General features: G+C 38.2%; 1 pseudogene; it reads right to left on the reverse strand.

Moving 5' to 3' along the window:
- Window positions 1-3,651: 3,651 nt before the first annotated feature.
- LOC113251107 (AP-3 complex subunit sigma-1-like) lies at window positions 3,652-5,809 on the reverse strand (annotated as a pseudogene).
- Window positions 5,810-6,450: the final 641 nt, after the last annotated feature.

The raw sequence follows: 6,450 nt of genomic DNA on the forward strand, positions 1-6,450 counted from the left end.
TGAGATCGAGCTCCAGGTTGAGCTCTGCAAAAATGCTTAAGACCCTCTCCCTCTCCCTCTGCCCCCCCATGTACATATACTCTCTTTCTCCCTCTAAAATAAATAAAAAAGAAATCTTAAAACAAAAGTTGACCACACTAAATGAAGATAATATGTTAGAATGTCTTTGTTGCATTTACATTACTGAATGAGAATCTGTAAAACATATCTATGTAATTTTTCTAAATTAAATTTATGGTCTCCTTTATTCATTCTCACCTTAATAAATGACAATATACTGCCCCAGTTTCTCAGACTAGAAGCCTCAGTGTCCTCTACTTTTATCTTACATTCCATTTCATTAGCAAGTCCTACCGACTCTACCTCCAAAAGTTATCCTAAATCCAATCATCTCTTCCCTTCTTGCTTTTAAAGCAAAAATGGTACGCTCTGAACAGCAGTCGGAAGGATCATTTCATGGTGTTCTTTTAGGATTCACAGCACTCCAGTGATTTCCCATACGTACAGAATAAAATCCAAATTTTTACCACGACCTACAGAGCCCTCCATCAACTGGCTCCTGCCTATCTCTTAAGCCGTATCTCCAGTTTTCCCTGTCTTACAGTCCACTTCAGCAACCTTGCCTTTTGTCTTATTTTTCAAACTTCCCAACATCTTCCCCTTTATCTTCTCCAATCTTTGAGAGCCTATTCATTCACTCATATTTCCTCATCCCTCTGCTCTTTCACATCACTCCAGTCTCTGCTTAAATTTCACTTCAGAAAGGTCTCCCCTGATTATCAATCTGAAAGACCATAGTGATTCTTCCTCACTCTATTCTTACCTATTGCCCTATTTTATTTTTTCCAAGTATTTGTAGCATACCAGTATAATTATTGACTTACTAGTTACAGTTTATTGTGTTCCTCCAGTAGAATGTCCCAAGAGCTCGGATTCCTTTATGTCTATCTCTGCTATATCCTCAGACCGGTGACTGGCACACAGTAGGAGCTCAAGAAAATATCTGTTGAATGACTGAAAAAATGAATGAATAAATAACTATTGTAGTCAAGGACAAATACAAAAAGATTCTGAACCAGGGCAGTGAATATTAGAATGGAAAAGACAGAACACAAAATATTGCACAAAAGGAATTGGTGACTGTGAATGGAAGATATAAAGACAGAGAGAACAATGAAAAATATCTTATATTTTTGACCTATATTTCCAGGAGAGTAATGGTGGCTTTATCCTGGGCATGACAATGTGAGTTATGAATAGATTACCAATTTTCATGTGTGAGATGAAATGGAAGATCTGAGGTTGAAGAAAGATAAAATAGTCAGCCGGGGAGGAAAGAGATTCCTTTCAATAACTCAAAGTTCAGGTAAACCTCTGAAAGCTAATCATTAAAAAAAGCAGGAGAATATTTAATGTGTTCTGTTTACATAAACAACTCAATATATACAGCATGCTCGGTGATAATAACATGTCAAAAGAATGAAACTGTCAATAGAGAAATGGATAGAATAAGAAAAACAGATTTCACAGAAGCAAAACTCAGCAGTATGGGTTCATCACTGCCCAGAAATAGGAAATAATTTGGGGGAATATGAGAAATTTGGCCCCTTGATAGTATTCTCTGCTGTGTGAGGTAGGAATAATTTACTAGGTTTCTTCATGAAATAGATAAAATCTCTCTTGAGGGTATCTGCTTCTCTATTCCTTCATTCTGTGGTCATCAGGCAAGCTTTTGATCAATAATTAATTTTCTTATATAGTTCAAATACCAGGAAGTGAGCTGCTTTAGCTAGAAATGTGATCACTAGAGTAAATTAATATATTGGAAGTTTGATTTATTTATCAATCTCTTGTGAGTTTAGTTAACATCAGCTCAATTTGGGTTGAGAACCTGAAAAATCCAAGTAGTTGAAAATCCAGTTTGTGGACTTTTAAGGATGAATATTTTATCTTGAAAGTTATGAGAGTGTTTCTTGAATGCTCAGCCAAGCTATTTAAGTTACTCATACCTAACTTACATTTTCTTCCATATTTCAACAAATTATCTGACTTTCCACATATTTCAATCATGTAGTAATTGAAGATATTAATTTTGCTTAGAATAATTAATGATTTGTAAAACAACAATGAAAACTCAGATAATGGGTTTTGATAATAGTTTAGAAAGGAAAGGTCATATAATCCAGTAACTTACCATATCCAAGCGCATCTAATTGGATGATATTTAACGATGAACTTTAGTCCTTTTTCTTTTCCCTTTTTCTTTAGTTTTTCCCTGGAAAATAGATGAAAAGGTAAGTGGTTGAATATAATATCAGTATATGCCTAAATTTTCATTATGAATCTTTTGTTCATAGGCTTTCATTATGAACAATGGTTTAGGAATTTTGTCAAAAATCTTTTAGAATTTTGTCTGAAGTATTATGATTTAAATGCTCATTATACAAATTTATACTTAAAATCTCTACTATAAGTTCCTTAAAATGTATGCTCTATTTATTTTTGAATATCACATAAAAATTAACAAAATATTTAGCACATAACATGTAAAATAATGATTGAATGTTGATGGTGTGAAAACCCTGTGTGTCAAGATTTCTTTGGCTGCAATCAACAGGACCTAACCTTGGCTAACTTAAGCAAAATTAGAAGGATGGGGTTAACTCAATGACTCAAAGGAAAAAACCATAGAGTAAGGAATGAGAAGTAAGTGGAATTGGGCCAGCCTGGCAAACCTCAATATATTTGGCAGCATATTATAAAGGATGTTAAAATAGAGAAATATTGTTAGTTTGCTTTTTATCATCAGTGGTAAATACCTTGGAACATTTCATTTTCAGTCATTTAACCCTATTTTTAAAAATTTTGTTCCTCTGTTAACAATATCTATATTTTAAATCTGTTTATGTTTTGAATAAAATGGTTATAAAAAACAGTATCACGTTAAATATGCACCCTATTTGGTCTCGATTACCGGCATTTATGATTTTTAGTTTTTATGTGTTACAAAATGAAATAAATGAGGAGCAAATTACTGTGCAATAGAAAACAGTGATGCAGCTGTGATAAATGTAGGTTGCAGATAGCAGCAATCAATAGTCTAAAGGAGCCATTTATTAACGTGTAGCAGAAGAAAAGTACTGGATTAGGAAAATAAAAACAATAACTTGCCATTTCCCAAATGGGTTGTAATAAGATAAAATATCAAAAGTAAAATCTCAATCATCACTATTGTTTCTTAAGGGTACAGTTATAAGGACACATCCATCAAATAACAATAACTAAAAATTAAATGCATAAACTAAAAATTAATAGCAAGTAAGACTATAAAAATTTCCAAAACACATGACAATATATTTTTTTTTCTTTTTTAAAGCTTTAGAAGTCCAGTTACCTTGGAGTTTATTTAAACTAAGAGAAAAAGGTCACAATGTTTTCATACAATACATACTTCATTCTTTAAATTACAATTGTGACAAATAACAGCAAGAATTGTGGAATGCTGCTCTTGTGATCCCTACAAAACACCAACATCTTGGATTGTACATAATTTAAAGAAATGTCTTAAACACTTTTTGAAACACTGAACAAGAAAAGCAACATTGAACTTCCATACTGATTTTATAAAACTTCTATATAGTACCCTGACTTAAACCCAAGAGCAAAAGTTAAGACTCTCCTCTATTTTGGGTAAACAACTGCATGGTAAACTTGGATGGCTTTTCCCCCTGGATTTTATCTGGAAATGGCCTTTTCAATTTTTTTATTTAAAAGAAGGCAGGTTTGGCACTTTTATACTGATGTCACCAATGTTACTATTTCCTGGGATCTCAGGAACATTCATGTTCTTTATAACTGATACACGTGGGCTGGAGCTCCTACCTCAGACTTCTCCAGTTTATTCTGTGCATCAATTTGTGTAACAATCTCATTCATGTTATACCATTATCCCCCCATCACCATTTCTGCAAGAATGTGAACTTTGTCTACAAGGAAAATTAAATCCAGTTCACCGTAATGTTTCCACAAGTATCTTGAGTTCTAGGGACATTATGAATGATTTTCAGGAGACAGGGAGGGGTGGATTTGGAGGTCAGATCAGGATACACATGGTGAGAGATCCATGAATCTTGGGCTTCTTGTGTGATTGTATTAGATTTAAAATGCCAAGTTCACTTTCTGAAGGACCCACACAGAAGACAAAATATAATGTTGCATAGTGTCTATAAATCAGTTTGTTGTTATATCTCCTAATTAACAATCCTTTTTCAAGGCAATTACATTTTCATCTCTCTTTCATACCAAGTGGTTCCTCTCCCTGATGATTTGCTATCGTCTCCACTGTAGGGCTCACAGAACTTGGAGAGCGGCAGCTTCACATAGTTGTTGAAGATAGGGATCTCCTTGATCCTGGCTGAGCCAGGCCAACACAGTAGGAGCTGGGTGCCGGGGCGGGGGTGGGGGCGGGAGCCTCGCTTCCGGATCTCTCCTGTGATCCTTCCCCAGGCCACATCCCGCAGGTGCCCATATCTTTAATGGTTGATTTTTGGTAGAGATTGAACATCTGAAACTTCATTACTGAAAGAGGCATTTAAACAACCTCCATGTTGCTGTGGCAATAGTTTATGTAAATAATTAAATGCAACAGCATCATAGATACAGTTTGGCATACATATAGATATAGATATAGATATAGATATAGATATAATGATATTCAGCCTATAGCTTATTTTGGTGTCATTTCTGTTCTCTTTGATTTAATTTCTCCTCGTTTGGGTCATATCTTCATCCTTCTTTGCTTGTCTGGTAATTTCTGATTGAATGCCAGGTAAAATTCAGTTTTACCTTGTTGAGCACTGAATATTTCTACATACCTAAAAATATTCTTGAGGTTTGATTTCAACCCAGCTGGGTTTACTTGAAGTAGTTCGAACCTTACCTAGGGCCAGAGCAAGTGTTGAGTCTTGGGCTAATCTTATTTCACTACTGAAGAAATACCTTTCTTGGTACTCATTGGCCCAAGATTTGTAACATTTTCTGACCTGTGCGGAACACAAACTACTCATTGCTGTTTGAGCTCTGGAGGTTGTTTTTCTCTAAACGTGTTTCAAGTGGTTCTTTTCCCAGCCTCCTGTATTTTCCTTAAACTCGGGTAGATGAGTACCCACCTGCATACCTGAGAGGGATTCTCTACCTATCTCTGAGGCTCTTTTCATGTATAGCTTTCTTTTTACCAGGACTCAGCCCTAAAACTTGAGTTGCCTTGATCTACATAAACGCTCATCTTCTCAACTCAGGGTGACAGGCAGGTCACCCTGGAAGCCTGCTGCATGGCTAACAAACTGGGAAACCCACCTGGATGAGTTCCTGCTCTACAACTTCAGTTTGGTTCACTGCAGACTGTTGACCCCGGGGCTCTCAGAAGCACTTCATCCAGGCCGTCTGCTTCTATGAGTGCTCCTTGAACCTGTGACCTTGGAGCCAGCAGGTGGACCCCACTGGGCAGGGAGAGCCAACATCTGGCATGCCACTATGCTGGGCAAATTGTGAGTGGTAGTGGGCAAAATGCCGCACAGTTTACACTTGCAGAGCCAACTGGCTGGCAGCTGGGACTGGAGTTGGGGGAAAAAACCACTTCCCTGCCAGGGCCTTCTGCCCTCCCCTCCCCCCCCTCCCCCCCCCTTCCCTTTTACTGCCGCTCCCTGCTGACCTGTGTGAGAAGACTGGGAGCAACTCCTTGGAGGCGAACCCCAGGTACCGGAACAGTGGGCAGTGTCTGCGGAAGTGGTTCAGGCCTGCTTAGAGCCATTCAAATGTGGCCGGCCCGGCCCTTCACCAGCCCTGCCCCCTTCTGGGAACTCTCCTACACTCTCATGGTCTTCCCTCTGTTTCTGTGCTTTCTTTCCGGAGAGCTCCTTTGGTTTCCACTTACACTCCTTTACTCCCTCCAGCTATGGGCCAGTCCATGCCTGGCAGACTCCTTCCTACAACCCTTCCTTAAAAGGAACAGCCCAGCCAGGGGTTTGGTTGGACATTGAGTGGTTCCTGAATCTTGCACATTTGGTTTTAGACCCCCTCCGCTGCTCTGCTCTGCTTTGCTTTTCCCAGCCTGGGAGGTGGTGGGGGGTTGGGAGTACCAAGGTGACCTTCCTGCTATGGATGGTGAGGCGATAATGTGGGACTCCAGACCCTCCTCAGCAGGTGTATTCCCCAACCCTATTCCTTCGTAGAACTCATGGTGACAGCCCTGCCCTCCAGTCCCACATGGGACCTCCAGTAAAACGGCAGCTGCCCTTAAACAAAACAAAACTTTAAAAAAATTATATATTAAAAAAATTAATAAAAAATACTTTGGCAAATAAGTATTCGGGCCAAGAAGGACCAAAAGCTATTGTGTTGTTCTATTCAAAAGAAAGTTTCATGGTACTTCATATTCGAAAAATTGGGTAA

The sequence above is a fragment of the Ursus arctos genome, unplaced genomic scaffold, assembly GCF_023065955.2.
Source record: "Ursus arctos isolate Adak ecotype North America unplaced genomic scaffold, UrsArc2.0 scaffold_10, whole genome shotgun sequence".
Taxonomy (NCBI): domain Eukaryota; kingdom Metazoa; phylum Chordata; class Mammalia; order Carnivora; family Ursidae; genus Ursus; species Ursus arctos.